This window comes from Rhincodon typus, chromosome 22 (genome assembly GCF_021869965.1).
Source record: "Rhincodon typus isolate 14 chromosome 22, sRhiTyp1.1, whole genome shotgun sequence".
NCBI classification, from domain to species: domain Eukaryota; kingdom Metazoa; phylum Chordata; class Chondrichthyes; order Orectolobiformes; family Rhincodontidae; genus Rhincodon; species Rhincodon typus.
In genome coordinates, this window is record NC_063353.1 from 23,104,139 (window position 1) to 23,120,837 (window position 16,699).

General features: G+C 39.9%; 1 long non-coding RNA gene across 2 annotated transcripts; it reads right to left on the reverse strand.

The window, feature by feature from the left end:
* Positions 1–3,338: 3,338 nt before the first annotated feature.
* LOC125485785 lies at positions 3,339–14,818 on the reverse strand. 2 transcript variants are annotated; one of them, XR_007264492.1, is made up of 5 exons: positions 14,710–14,818; positions 12,715–12,759; positions 9,069–9,118; positions 8,242–8,328; positions 3,339–3,684 (listed from the first exon to the last, which is right to left on the reverse strand). It is a non-coding gene; the product is annotated as an uncharacterized LOC125485785 (long non-coding RNA). The 2 variants fall into 2 exon arrangements; XR_007264491.1 differs by lacking the exon at positions 9,069–9,118.
* Positions 14,819–16,699: the final 1,881 nt, after the last annotated feature.

The following is a 16,699-nucleotide window of genomic DNA, read 5'->3' on the forward strand; positions in this document are numbered from 1 at the left end:
TGCAGCAAGTTGATAAAGGAAATACAGAAATAACTTACCTTCACAAGACACTTACTACAGTGCAAATTGCATTACGGAAAGTTGAGTACTTTGGACTGCAGTCAATATTGTAATGTAAGAAATAAGATAGTAAATTTGTGCACAGAAGGATCCCACAGTCATTAATGAATAGCCAAATAAAAGTATAACAGGAGGAATAAATTCTTTCAGAGATAGTAGGAACTGCAGATGCTGGAGAATCTGAGATAACAAGGTGTAGAGCTGGATGAACACAGCAGGCCAAGCAGCATCAGAGGAGCAGGAAGGCTGACTTTTCGGGCCTGGACAATTCTTCAGAAATGGGGTAACTTCTTCAGGGTAGGCATCCTTAGAAGAGGCTTTGCAGTGGGTTTAAAATTGTTTCAGAGATAGTAGGAATAGTAGAAATTTCTGAAGAAAGGTCTAGGCCCAAAACGTCAGCCTTCCTGCTCCTCTGATGCTGCTTGGCCTGCTGTGTTCATCCAGCTCTACACCTTGTTATCTCGAATAAATTCTTTGTTCTTTTAAGCCTGCTCACCATTCAGTAAGATCAGAGCAACTTAAAAATGTCACCTGGGTCATTTGCTCCAGTCTCCTGAAACCATAAATTCCTGCATCAGATGAAAATGAGCAACAGCTGATACTATCAAAGAGCTGCTATTTGGGCTTCATGATCAGTAATTATTTGATTTCTTCTTCTTATATCTACATATTTGAAACAGAGATCCTTGAAATATTGAAGATACTCTTAGGATGGTGTTAGCAAGAAATTTCCAGAATTTTCACCCACTATCAATGGAATCAATGAAATGCAGCCAAATCATAATGGCGTGAATCAAATAAAAGACAAATTGGTTAGACTTTTCTCTAGTTAGAGGTGACCATTGCTTGGCATTTGCATAGCATAAATGTTGCTTGCTCCTATCTAGTCAAATTGCCCAGATCTTGCTGCTTGCTGAAATGTTTCATTATCTGAAGCATGGCAAATGGAACTGAACACTTTTTAGTCACAATCAAAAGCCCAGTATCTGCCCTAATGATGGAACAGACATTATGAATAAAGGAGCTGATTCTTAGACCTGAGGGTCTTTTGGAATGATGAACTTAGGCTGAACTAAATGGCCTTTAGTGATCACAATTTTCTTCCTTCCATGCCAGATATATCTACAGTAATTGGAGAGTTTCTTCTTTCATCCACACCGACAATAATTTTTCTGAGGCTCCTTAGCGTTGCATTTGTTTGAATGTTAACTTGATGGCAAGGACTTCATCAGAATAGCACATAGATTTCACAAACATATGGCATGGCTTTCAAAATACTCTTTTAAATCCTTCATTAACATCCAGTTTGATGATAATTAAGGAATGATGGATAGTCAGGACATAATGTTAAGGATTGTGGTAAAATATAATTTTATTGTTACTGTTAACCTATGTGGCATCAAGGATGGCCATTTAGAACTCTGTTATTAATCTATCTCACTTAGTACTGATGTGCTACACAAAATGCCAGAGGGTATCTTCAGTGAGGACTGTGCTGTCATTGCTCCCAATATCATCAAGAATTGATGTATCTATGACAGCTAGAACATCGTGGCAAGGTCAATTAACATTACCAGCTTACTCAAAATGCCTAAAAAAAGCATCTCTTTAAAACACAAGTAACACTATCAGTTTTTCACTGAGATCATCTGTGTCTATGCACTGATTATGACCAACGAAAGTATGATGATAAAAAGAATTCTACAGCAGCCAATAGGATGCTATTACTAACATTATCAGAATGAAATACATTATTACTTTGCAGGCCTTGATTGTAATCACACCTGAAATGAAGCAAGTACTCTCAACCACAACGGTAAGATAGACAGTCAGATAATTCAGCTGTTTAGCAAATACCTAGAACATAAACTTGTCATCACAAATAAAATCAACCTTTAAGTATAAGATGTATTGGATATTTCATTGCTTGAAGCATTAGCATCCAACTGATTGAGTCATAATTTAGCAATAAGATCAATAGGTTGACCAATCACTATGGTTCTATGTGGTGTTGAGACCGAAATTGTGTGATTAAACTCTAAATTCTTATGCCTATATTAGGTCCATCAAGGTCAAGTGTCTTGAACAAAATTCAATTTGTGTTACCACATCATTTCAGCATTAGCCACTGCTAAAATGCACAAAATGTAGAGGCTGAGTGGATGTGGCCTCCCTTACATCAGGAAGCGGAGACTCGGAAACCGATTCGTGGAGCATCTGCGCTCTGTATGCAATAATCAACAACACCTTACGGTCGCGAACTATTTTAACTCCCCCTCCCACTCCCTGGGTGATACGTCCATCCTGGGCCTCCTCCAGTGCCACAATGATGCCACCCGCAACCTGGGGGAACAGCACCTCATATTCCGCCTCGGGATCCTACAGCCTGATGGCCTGAACATAGAATTCACTAGCTTTATAATCTCCCCACCACCCGGCCTCATCCCACATCTAACTCTCCCTCTCATCCCCGCCTCCTTGGACTGACACAACCTGTCCATCTTCTTCCCCACCTATCCACTCCACTCTTTCCACTGACCAATCCCTACTACCCCCAAACTGCATCCACTTTTGAACATTGAAATTGGAGTCCTCTGACATAACAAAGACCCACTTTCCATTTTTGGCCACCATCCCACCTCCCTTCCCCTAGCCCCACTCCTCCTCTCTCAATTTATTTCCCAGCTCCCTTTCCCCTCCTCAGTTCTGATCAAGTGTCCCGACACGAAACGTCGACATTCCTGTTCCTTGAAGGCTGCCTGGCCTGCTGTGTTCCTCCAGCTCCACACTGTGTTGATCTTAGAGGACACTATGCGGGGATGCAGAAGCCTTTATTAAGAAATGGTAGTAGAATCAAGTTGCCAAAAAAAATGAAGAAATAGCTCACCAATCTGTAAGTCATGTAATTCAAGTGGTGAAAAAATAAAGCTGTCAGTTATAGTTTTGAACCAAACAATTGATTTAACAATCCTTTTTTGGTGAGCTTATTGTCCATTGAACATTCACAGTTCAGGCTTAGGACAATTCTGGCCAAAAATGGAAAGTGAGTCCTTGTTATGTCAGAGGATTCCAATTTCAATGTTCAAAAGGGTCTGGAATCTAAAACAGATTGGCATTTTCAACACTTGGTAGTAGGTCCCCTTTAAAATGGAGATAATATTATGTCAGTGGTGTTAATGGGAGTAAGGCTACAGATCTGTACTTTGAGACTATGAGTACCAGATAATTACAGTAAAAATTGCCACCCAACATGCTGCAGTTCAACTAAAACAGATATATTATGCATATCCAAAAGAGGAACTTTATTTTCAATTGAAATGTGGCAAACAAATGTCAATGCTCATAACAGCAAAATAGCTTGACTGGGCAAAACACATTCAGCAGATCACAAGTTTGTTTCCAACAGTAAGCTAAAGTGAGACAGGTGCTTTCTGGATGTCCAGATGAAGAACTTTAAGAACTTTATTGCCACAAGTAGCAGCAACATGAATGACTGGGAGATACTTGAAAGATTGATCAAGGTAGCATTCAAAAATATGATGTAACTTCCATTATCTTCAACTAAAATACTTTGCTTTCTTTTTCTTAGCTGCCATTAATTCCCAAAAATTTCTGCTTCTGTGACTGAAAAATGAGAAGAACATTGATTGACATGCACACGTTACAGATCTGATTGGAGTTAATCTCTGTTATGCAGCTAGTGAGCAAATAGATTTTCCAGCTGACCAAAATACAAGAAGTTACTCAGAATAACAATACAACGCAATACAATATTGAGCTCAGGAATAGGAAGAGTGCAATCATACTGCTGAGATTGTACTACAGACCTCCCAGCTGTGAGCGGGAGATATAGAAAGAGATATAAAGTCAGATTCTGGTAAGATGTGAAAATAATAGGGTTGTTGTGGTCGGTGATTTTGACTTCCCTCATTTGACTGGGATTCCCTTAGAGCCAGGGGTTTGGATGGGCAGCAATTTGTTAGGTGTGTCCATGGGGATTTTTTGATACAGTAAGTGGATAATACGATGAGAGAGGGGAGATTATAATGGACCTGATATTGGAAAACAAGCCTATCCAGGAGATCAAAGTTTCAGTGGTGGAGTATGTTGTGAATAGTGACCATAATTCCGTAAGTTTTTGGATGCCCATGATTAAGGACAAGAGTGGACCTCAGATGAAGGTGTTAAATTGGTAGAAGGCCAACTATAAGTGAATTAAAGAAGAATTAGAGAATGTGGATTGGGAGCAGCTGTTTGAGGATAAATCCACATCTGACATGTGGGAGTCTTTTAAGGACCAATTGATTTGAGCGCAGGATAGACATGTTCCCATGAAAATGAAGGACAAGAATGTCAAGATTTGGGAACCCTGGATGGCCGGTGAGATTATTAGCTTAGTTGAAAAAAAGAGAGCATACTCACGGTCTAGGCAACTACAAATAGATAAAGTCCTTGAAGAATATAGAGAAAGTAGGAAGGAGCTCAAATGAGGATTTAGGAGGGCTAAAATGGGATTTAAATGCCTTGGCCAGCAGGCTTACGGAGAACCCCAAACCATTTTATATATATAGTAGGAGCAAGAGGGTAGCTTGGGAAAGAGTAGGCCCACTGAAGGAGAAAGGAGGGAGGTTATGTGCGTGGAGCCAGAGGAAATGGGTAAGATCTGTAATGAATACTTCACATTGGTATTCACCAAAGAGAGGGATGTGAGGAATATTGAGATTAGGGAAAGGCGTGTGACTACTCTTGGGCAGTTCATAAGAATGAAGGAGGAAGTGCTGGGTGCTTTGAAAGGCATTACGTTAAACAAATCCCCAGAGTCAAATGGGATCTGTACCAGGATAGGGGGGTGGGGGGGGGGGGGGGGGGGGGGGGCGCGGGCGCGGGAAATGGCTAGATTATTAACAGATATCTTTGCATCCACTTTGACCTCAGATGAGGTTCCAGAAGACTCCTAATTGGACAATGACCAATTTTGTTCCTTTGTTTAAGAAGGGAAACTGAGACAATCTGGCCATTGGGCCTGACGTCAATGGTTGGGGAAGCTGTTGGAGAAGATACTGAGGGACATTTGGAAGTGAATAGACTTGTTAGTGATAAGCAGCATGGGTCTGTGTGGGGAAGGTCATGTCTCACAAATTGATTGAGTTTTTTGAGGAGGTGACAAGAATGATTGATACGTGGATGTTGTCTACATGGATTTTGGTAAGGCATTTGATTGGGTACCTCATGGCAAGCTGGTACAGAAAGTAGAGTCTCATGGGATCCGAGTTGGGCTGGCTGAATGGATACTAGGCAAGAGTTGCAGTGGAAGAGTACTTTTCGGAATGGAGATCAATAACTAGTGGTGTTCTGCAGGGATCAATGTTGGGGTCTTTTTTGTTTATAATATATATAAATAATCTGGAGGAAAATGTAAGTGGTCTGATTTGTAAGGTTGCAGATGACATCAAAATTGGTGGAGCTGCAGGATAAAGATAGATTGCAGATTTAGGCAGAGAAATGGCAGATGGAACTTAATGCAGACAAATGCGAGGTGATGCGTTTTGGAAGCTCAAATTCAGGTATGAATTATACAATAAATGGCAGAAGCCTTAGGAGCATTGGCATACAGAGAAATCTGGGCATACAGGTCCACAAAGCCCTGAAAGTGGTAACACACATGGATAAGGTGGTCAGGAAGGCTCTGGTGATTGTAACAAAGTCAGCCAGGTGGATCTCATAGAATATGAGTTCCCTGATTGAGGCTATTAATCTGGTCCAATCAGAGAATCCTGGCTGACAGATATAAATAGGCGTGTCACAGGTTCTGCTCACTTTGAGAGGTGGCTCTGAGGATGCTGGATCAGTGTCAACGACTTTCCACGTGTAAATAAATGGTGACTTGGTGACTAGATATCGGCCACTGTGGAGTTATTTCTAAGGCATACAGCATGCTTGCCTTCATCGCCAGGGCATCAAATATAAAAGTTGGCAAGTTATGTTACAGCTTTAGTTAGGCCACATTTGGAATATTGCATGCAGTTCTGGTTACCACACTACCAGTAAGATGTGGATGCTTTGCAGAAGGGGCAGAGAAGGTTTACCAGGATGTTAAAAACAAAAGTTGCTGGAAAAGCTCAGTAGGTCTGGCAGCATCTGTGAAGAAAAAGTCAGAGTTAATGTTTCAGGTCCGGTGACCCTTCCTCAGAACTCCTGATTTTATTCCTGATTTCCAGCATCTGCAGTTCTATCAGTTTTTATTTACCAGGATGTTGCCTGATCTGGAGTGTTTTAGGTATCAGGAGAGGTTGAATGCACTCAGATTGTTTTCACTGGAAAAACGGAGGCTGAGGGGCAACCTGATAGTGGCCTATGAAATTATGAGATGCATAGATAAAGTGGACAGTGAGAGGCTTTTTCCCAGGGTGCAAAGATCAACTACAAGAGGGCACAGGTTCAAGTTGTGAAAGGAAAAGTTTAGGGGAAAAGTGCAGGGAAGGTTTTTCACACAGAGGGTAGTGGGTTCCTGGAACCCACTGCCAGTGGAGGTGGTGGAAGCAGGCATATTAGTAATGTTTAAGGCGCATCTTGATAGACACATGAATGTGGGGCGAACAGAAGGATAGATACCATGCTGGGGCAAGATGTACCGGGTCTAAGTAGGGCCTGTTTTTGTGCTGTATTTTATTTTATATTGTTTATTGTAATGCACTTTCAATTACAACAGCCATTTCTAAATTTATAGTGGAGATTTTCCAGGATTTCTGTTCAGATGCCCACTCTGACTCATATCCCATTCATTGATGTTCTAGGTGCTCATGCAATTCCATATATCTGCATGCAAGGAAATCTCTCTTATGTGCCTAATCCATCATATTGACAAAGAAACATCCAGAATGACTATAATTCAAATAATCAGAAAAATGTTTGAAGTGTATCATTCAGTGAGAGAGAATGCACAACTTCCTTTTAAATTCTATGATGGCTAGTTGGAAGATGTATTGAAAAATTGTGCATTGAACAGCATGATTAGATATGAGTGCCAGGATACTACTTAAGGGCCAATTGGGAACAGAAACCCAGTTGGAGATTACATTATGTTCCTTCGTTCTTCAAAGCAGCAAGCCTCTAAATGCTTTTATGAATATAAATCAAAAATGGAAGTTTCACTGAAATGATTGCTCCACAGTCATTGTAGGCATTTATCAACCACTTTGGCTTTAAAGAAGTTCTCTGTGCTGTAGCTCATCCCAATCCAGTGAGGGGGTAGTTTGCATATCTGGGTTGGCCACATTGTGTGTGCAAGACTACATCAACTGCAGTGACTTGCTATTTCAAAAAACGCGAATAACTAGGTTGCCTAGGGAAAGTAATTATTCCTCCACCAGCAACCTCAGCCACACCCCAGACTTAGGATGGTTACAATGCAGAAAGACACCATTCGGCTGTTATGTTTATGATGGGTCCAACAGGAGCGAATCATCTGGTGCCATTTCCTGACCTTTTTTTTATAAACCTGTATAGTTTCCCTTACTTTTTGAAGGCCTCAACTGACCTTGTGTCCACCACACACTCACAGCAGTACTTTCCAGGTCCTATCCATTTGTCTGAAGAAATAACTTTTTCATCATGTCATTACCACTTCCGTTATGAGCTTAAATCGGTGTCCTTTACCAATCAGAGTCCACTTTCCAAGCATCAGCACCCTTTTTGTAAGCAGGATAAATTGTTGTTCCCTTTGAGATTTGGTATTCCTGCAATTCTGTGCTGTTGCGTGAAAAATGAAAAGCACATCTTGTGTTTCAGCAATCCCCAAGCTCTGAATTGCCAAGTGACTTAACTTATATTTACTTGAACAATTTAATGATGTGATTGAAGCCTTTTGGACTTTGATAAGGGTAAAATTGCATTGTTTAAAGATCACGAGAACATGAGATCATTAGAAATATGTGCAGCAGTGAGCCATGTTGTTTTTCTCACCTTCTTTGTCATGAAACAAGATAATGGTGGATCTGACTGTGGTCTTAACTCCACTTTCTTGCCTTACCCCCAAACCCCTTCCAGTCAGCTTTCTAAACTTAGTTTTAAGATGCTTTGTAATGAGCTGAATTGGTTTTCTTGCCCATGGAAATGGGGAGCCTATAAAAATCTGAATCCACTTTGTTAGAATGGGCTCAAGAAACCAGTTCAACAACTAACCTTGTGATTTTTAGGCCCCTCCACCTTCATTTCTGACATCAGTGGGGCTCAAAGATTCATCTCCTAGATTCAGTTTGTCCTTGACCTCTATAAAACCAATGCAATAGTTTAGTCAGAAAGGAATGAAACTATACACTAACACATTTTTACTGTTATGACAAATAGTTCAATCCACGATACATCGACATTTTGAAACCTTAACTGTTAGAGCATAAGTAGAAAGATTGGAGAACTGCTTGAGAAGCACAGAAATCTCCAATATCTGATCTTTATTTGAATGGCAATGTAGTTCTGCAGCCTCAGTGTGTCAGTGTCTCTCTGCTGACCAAATCACATTGTTCTGGTAACTTAGTTTGTTGCTGACTCACATGCTTTTGTATTAAGTTGGTGAACTACTTGACTGCTGGCTGATGTATTATCACATATAATTAGCAAGTCACTTACTTATTGACTGACACAATAGTCGAGAGACTGGTCAGTTAATACTTGTACCCTTGGACTAGCTGATGATTGCTTTTTGGAATAAATTTCTGAAAGAGCAGTCACTCAAGTTCTTTATGCCTCTTTTATTGCTATATCGCATAATTTCTTCACCCTCTCACTCCAGACGTTTTCAGGACTTGAATGGAATTTGCAATCGTATCCACCCTGCTTATGCAAGAGCTAGCAATTTTGTTCAGATGGAGAATCTTTCTATTTTCCTTGACTTTGTTTTCTCATACTCAACTAAAACACTGGTGATACCCAAGGAGAGTACTTTCATGATCAAGGAGAATCAATTTAGAATTACAGGAATACATGAGTACAGCGAAAAGTGTAAAAGTCACCATTTCCAGTGCCATCTTGGGTGCAACGATACCTAGATACAAAATCTTAGCTATAAATAAAAAAAAAGAAGAAATAAAGTTAAAAGATCAATATTACAGTCCTTATAAATCTAGATAAAATAGTAGATAGGCTGGAGAATGAGGGAACAGTATGGAAACGAGGTAAAAAGTACATCTTCAAAATACATTAATTGTTAAATTCATAGAAAATAACTTTTAAAGACTGAAAAATGGCATTAAATGGGGCTTCAGTATTACTATTATGAATCCATATTCACGTCAATGAGTGCCTAGGTATCAAACTGTCACAGGAATTGAAATTCTGTGGAGGGTTTGGGAATGAGATTGGTCTTCGCAAATAGCATGAAGTCCAATCAGCAAATCAGCAACTAATTTTGGATCATGCTCCATGGAAAAGGATATTGGTTGTATGGGAAAATAGGTAGCTGCTTCACCTTGTCTGTGTATTACACTATTTTGGAAGATCAATTTCATCCCCAGAACGTTTGCCCACAATCAGGGACATATTCCAATGATGTACCCAAATAAGGAACATCCATAGAAACGCTGAAGCAGCATGTAAATAGCATATGTTCCATTTCCCTGCACCTACCTGCACCACTCCCACATCTCCACCCACCAACCAAATAACTAATCAAATCATAGAAAAGGTAGCAGAGAAAACCAGGGGGGAAATCAAAAGCCGAACATAAGTGATCAATGAAGATATGGTAATGCCATGTAAGGGCAGCACTTCTAGGAAAACCCCAAATCTCTTAACCCTTACAAGGTTGGACCCTTCAACAAAGATACACAAGTGGTAGCAGTGGACACACCAAATGTACACAACTATAGTGCTGGTCATGAGTTCAATCTCAGTTGACAAACTTGAGTCACATGCATGCCCACCTCCATATCTGATCCAAGAAAACAAATTTTCAAATCACAGTTATCAGACCTGGATGAGAACCTGAAGAGCTACCTGAACTCAAGTACAGACAGAACAATTATACTCCACAATCTGTACCCAAACCATTGATGGGATACAGTACAGATCTCTTCAAATTGTTTGATTTCATTTTGAAAAGAAAAATCTTTAAACATCTCACTGAAACTATATCCACTGTTGGACATGTGATGGTGCTGTCTGTTCACTGATGTAGCGTAGTCAGCACTGTACTGAAACAGAGACGTTGTAAATGCTGTACTATTTCACAATGCCTACCTATATATGCTTCCTAAATGCTCTCAGTGAAAATATTTATCCTTAATGAATGAAATTGCAACACATTATTGTACAGCAATGTGTTATTTTAAAATAATGGTATAACTGATAGTTAAATTTCACAGCTTTAGAAAGGGTTGGATAATTCTGGAGAACGGGCAGCAGGACAAACTCTATCCTCACTCAACCTCCGTAACATACAAAATAAAAACTGAAAGAGCTGTGAATGGTGTAAATCAGAAACTAAAATAGAGATTGCTGGAAAAGCTCAGCAGGTCTGGCAGTATCTGTGAAGAGAAATCAGAGTTAACATTCCAGTGACCCTTCCTTACTGAAGTCCTGATGAAACTGGACCTGAAACATTAACTCTAATTTCACTTCACAGCTGCTGCCAGACATGCTGAGCTTTTCCAGCAATCTCTATTTTTGTTTCCATAACATACAAGTTCCATCAGAGACTATCAGGAAAAGAACAATGGACCAAAAGGCACTGAGGTCGCTGATAACAACTTCCCAAATTGTCTGGGCTGGAATCTGCCAATATAGCATTAAACAGAGAATAAATCTGGAATCCTCTTGTATATCTATAATGGAGAACCCAACATGGCTTTGTGCATGGGAAATCATGTCTCACTAACTTGATTACGTTTTTTGAAGAAGTAACAAAGAACATTGATGAGGTCAGAGTAATGGATGTGATCTATTTGGATTTCAGTAAGGCATTCAACAAGGTTCCTCATATTAGACTGGTTAGCAAGGTTAGATCACACAGAATTCAGGGAGATCTAGATATTTGGATACGGAACTAGCTTGAAGGTAGGAGACAGAGGGTGGTGGTAGAGGTTGCTTTTCAGACTGGAGGCCTGTGGCTAACAGTGTGGCACAAGGACCGGTGCTGGGTCCACTGCTTTTTGTCATTTATATAAATGATTTGGATGTGAACATAGGAGGTATAATTGATAAGTTTGCGGATGATACCAAAATTGGAGATGTAGTGGACAGCGAAGAAGGTTACCTCAGAGTACAACAGGATCTTGATCAGATGGGCCAATGGGCCAAAGAGTGGCAGAGGGACTTTAATTTATATAAATGTGATGTGCTGCATTTTGGAAAGGCAAATCAGGGCAGGATCTATATACGTATTTGGTAAGGTCCTGGGGAGTGTTGCTGAACAAAGAGGCCTTGTAGTGCAAGTTCATAGGTCCTTGAAAGTAGAGTCGCAAGTAGACAGGATAATGCGGAAGGTGTTTTGTAAGCTTGCCTTTATTGGTCACTACATTGAGTACAGGAGTTGGGAGGTCATGTTGCAGCTGTACAGGACATTCTGAGTTCTGAGGAAGGGTAACTGGACCTGAAATGTTAATTCTGTTTTCTCCTTCACAGATGCTGCTAGACCTGCTGAGCTTGTCCAGCAACTTTGTTTTTGTTCCTGATTTACAGCATCCGCAGTTCTTTTGGTTTTTGTACAGGACATTGGTTAGGCCACTTTTGGAACACAGAGAGCAATTCTGGTCTCCCTTCTATAGGAAGGATGTTGTGAAATTTGAACGGGTTCAGACAAGATTTACAATCATGTTGCCAGGTTTGGAATGTTTGAGCTATAAGGAGAGGTTGAATAGGCTGGGGTTATTTTCCCTGGAGCATTGGAGGCTGAGGAGTGACCTTATAGAGGTTTATAAAATCATGAGGGGCATGGATAGGGTAAAATGGCAAAGTCTTTCCCCCAGGGTGGGGTGTTCAAAACTAGAGGTTAAAGGTGAGAGAAGAAAGATTTAAAAAGGGACCTAAGGGACAACTTTTTCACGCAGAGGGTGGTACACATATGGAATGAGCTGCCAGAGGAAGTGGTGGAGGCTGGTAAAATTATAACATTTAAAAGGCATCTGGATGGATATATGAATAGGAAGAGTTTAGAGGGGTATGGGCCAAATGCTGGCAAATGGGACTTGATTAATTTAGGATATCTGGTTGGCTTGAATGCATTGGTCTGAATCATCTGTTTCCATGCCATACAACACTATGACTCTATGACTCTAATTGTGGAAAAAGGTGGAAAGACTACCACGTGAATCTGCTAGTGTTGTGTAATATTTCCATAATGGGGTAAGGCTAGGGAATGAAATTGATTTTTCCAAGTAATATGAAATGCATTCTTAGTAAACTGTTAGCTAATTCTAGACTTGGAGGGCCGAAGGGCCTGTTCCTGTGCTGTAATTTTCTTTGTTCTTTGTTCTTTGTAGACCTCACTCCTTGGAAAAAGAAATTGAGTGCACTTAAAAACGTGTGGCTGCTTCATTAAGACTGTATTTCATGCCATTTCAGAAGATTAATTTCATCCATAGAATAAGTCCCCATGTGATTTTACTTATAAAGATGCAAATGCCAACAATGTGATGTTAACAGTAGTGCCACAACCCTTACCTTTTGAAACCCAGGTTATTTTAACTCCTGGATCTTATTCACATTCTGTCAGAAAGCAAGAAAGAAAAAACTTTGATTTCTTTTTCACCCTTCATGACATTTTCAAAATGTTTCAAAATATTTTACAATTAAGTACTTTTGCATTTATGTAGGGAAACAAAGCAAAAAAAACTTGAGCGAAGCAAATTTTCATTAACAGCATTTGAAAATTACCCGACAACCTGTGATGGTAGTTGAAGGATAAATATTTGCCAGGACCTTAGAGAGAGTTACCCTGTTCAGCCTTAAAAAGTGTCATGGGACCTTTTATAACCATCGGTGAGGTCAAATGGGGTCTCAGTTTAACATTTCATCCAAAAGACCTCTGACAATGCAGCACTTTTTCAGCACTGGACTGAAATACTAGACTAGATTATGCGCTTAAGTGTTAGAATAGGCTTTGGGCTCATAATTTAGCACTTCAGAGGTGAAATCCACATGACCCAGTTTTGATCACTGACAAAAATGTAAGATGTGATATGGAGCTACCAACAGGGACTTGCAGGTGAGAAAGTGGGTGGAGCCCAGACAGTAGAAGCTGAAAGTTTCCTTGTTGATTCTTGTCCCTCTGGGCCCCACTAAAAAATGTTTAACACTGTTACCTTTTTGGGGCCTCTTCAGTCTATGCAGCAGCTTTCCCTTAGCGTGATAGTTGCGTCAAGCATTAAAAGCATTTGTGATCGATACGTCTTAGTGAGATCTAATTGCTACAACCTATTTTTTGAAAGAAAGCAATGTATTTATACTAACATTGGAATTATCATTTGCTACATCTGGTGTCAAGTCAATGGGGAGTAAAATGTCTACTTAGCATGGCTTGGAATGCCCACTCTGCCCACTCTCTGCATGCTAATATGTTTACACTTTTTACTTCTATTGCTTAAAATAATATTCACATTTCAGACAGGAATCTATTTACTTCTAACAAAACTGGCACGAAAGCTGTTACCATCCACTCAAAGGAACATCACAACCCTGGGTTATATCCAGTGTTAGAAAATTTCAGACTCTCAATTTCTTTTTAATGAAGCTTATGTGTGAGGCAGATAAAACAGTGACAATGACAGTTGAGATTTATATGCACAAGAAAACAAAGCTTCCTACATTGCATCTTGCTTTGCAAAGATTTTATTTGCTAGCTTAACAATTCATTTTACATGACAAGCCCCAGGTTTTCCTTTATGTTGAGTGTCATCCAAATGAAAATTTTGCATTTCTGTTATGACTGTTTTTCCTCGCTACAGTAAAAATAAGGCCTATTTAAAATACAATGGATAGCAGCCTGACAGAACTGCAGCCTGGTGCAATCCAGCTGTTGCTTGGTTTTTCTGCAGGGGTTTTATATATATCACGTAAAAAAGTTGAATCCTCACAACACATATTATATCTAACAGGAAAATAAATACTACCACTAACACTATCAAAAACAATACTGGGTCATCTCAAATTTCCCTCTGGTGTTTTACAGTACAACCCAATTTACACATGGGGGAATTTTTTGAATGAGTTAGAATTAGTGGTTTTCAGCATTTCCTGTGTTAGTAGGACTTTTTTCAATCACTCATGAAGTAAAGCAACAGTCACATCAACCACATAAAAACTCTTCTTATAACATCACAATGGGGACCCCCTGTGCCAGTGATAGACATCTGTTAATGCAACTCATAAATAAATTGAAGAAAAAGTATTCAACCAGACATTTTCTGTAGAAATAGATTTTACAGATTTCATGACTCAGGAAACACAAGTATGCAGAAAATATATAAGAATGTAGTTCCTACAATTATACAATTCATTCAGAAGATTTATTAGTCTAGCTTTGCCCAATTTTATTTTCCTTAACTTTCCTTTCTTTAAGTTGTTTACAGTCCAACATTCATGCAGAAAAGCCACAAAGCATTTTGTTATTTTCTATAAAGCTTATGTTCTGTCAGAAAGTACACAATGTGTCCTTACCAAAAGCCGCCATATCAACAGTTGCACAGGATGCTACATTCAACTATAAAGATGAAGAAACCCATAGGTATGCATTGAATGTAGATGTGAGAGATGATAAATTAACATGTTGACAAGCATAACTTTTACTGGTTACACTTCGGCATGAAGGTCATGTGGTTTCAAAGAGTCACGAGAAAACATGGCTTACTAGGCCAGTTATATTAAAAGTTTTCTGTTAATACGTAATGGTTTGCGTATTTGCAGCAATGTAACTTATATAAAAATAACGCAAAGCACAATTTAATAATTTCATAACGCCACTTTCAAAAGATTCTGTTACATTGCTTTGGTTCTAAACCTCACTCTCAATGAGTAAATTATTTGAGTTTATGCTCCTAGCTTTAATGTTAACATTGTAAACCATCAACTTATACTGAATCTGTTCTATGACTGCTTCAAATAATGACCAGAATTTTCAATATACAATGCCAGTGACAAAGATTCTAATTGGAAGCTCAAAAGTAGAAGTCTATCCCTCGTAAGTGCAATTAGCTCAATATTTAATGAATAAATTTCTCAGATAGTTGACTGTGTCTGACTAGCTAGAAGCTGTGCAGACCTAATACATAGATCTAACAACTGTTTTGCTATAATGAGGCACAGATCTCAAACGTGAGTTTAGTATGAGGCAGCAATGCAGTAAGCATGTGGGCTGAGATTGCTGCACTTTCAGAACTCATCCCACCATGATGGTGACCTTGGAAGGGCAAAAAATGAAGCACTTGGTTTGGGTAAACATGTGCACAGGAAAACCACAAAATGATAGAAAATCTTCTGTTCCATATTATATCTATGCTTTGTTATTCATCTTTGAGAGATTGTTTAAAAGTCAGTTTGCAGATAAAATCACATTCCTTCTGCCTCCTGACTACTTCCATAACCTCTTTGGAGACATATCAGGGAAGCAAATTGTTCTGTAAACAAGATTTTCTGAAGAAGGTTCTTGACCCAAAACATCAACTTTCCTGCTTCTCTGATGCTGCATGGCCTGCTGTGTTCCTTCAGCTCCACACTGTGTTATCTCTGACTCCAGCATTGGCAGCTGTTGCTATCTCTGTTCTGTAAACTGGCTGTTTGAAGGATGTGTCCAAGTTGGTCTTTTCATTTAGTGTACCTTTGTGAAATGTGTCTCACTCCTTTCCTTTTCCTTCAGTTATTGTCGGCCAGTGTTTTAAGGATAAAACTATAGGAAGTAGTAGCAGAAATAGGCCAGTCAGCCCTTTGAGTCTGTTCTGCTACTCAATAGGATCTTGGCAGATCCGATCATCCTCAACTCCACATTCCCCTCTTATTCCCATAACCCTTGATTTCCTTACCTATCAAGAGTCTGTCTATCTCAACCTTGAATATTCTTAATGATTCACCCTCAATAGCACTAAGCAGTAAAAAATTTCACAGATTCACTTCCCTACAAGCTTAGATTTTTTTCATACACTTCACTAACACCTTCCATCCCAACCTTAAGTTTACCTGGACCATCTCTAACACCTCTCTCCCCTTCCTGGACCTCTCTGTCTCCATATTGGGCAACCACCTAGAAACCGATATTCATTTCAAGCCCACCGACTCCCACAGCTACCTAGAATACTCCTCCTCCCACCCACCTTCCTGCAAAAATGCTATCCCCTATTCCCAATTCCTTCGCCTCCGCCGCATCTGCTCCCAGGATGAGGCATTCCACTCCCGTACATCTCAGTTGTCCTCGTTTTTCAAGGACCGTAACTTCCCCTCCTCGGTGGTCGAGAACGCCCTCAACCGTGTCTCCCACATCTCCCGCACCTCATCCCTCACACCCCGTCCACGCAATAAGAAACCAAAAAACAATCCCCCTAATCCCCCTCGTCCTCACGTACCACCCCACCAACCTCCGGATCCAACGCATCATCCTCCGACACTTCCGCCATCTGCAATCCGACCCCACCACCAAAGACATCTTTCCCTCCCCACC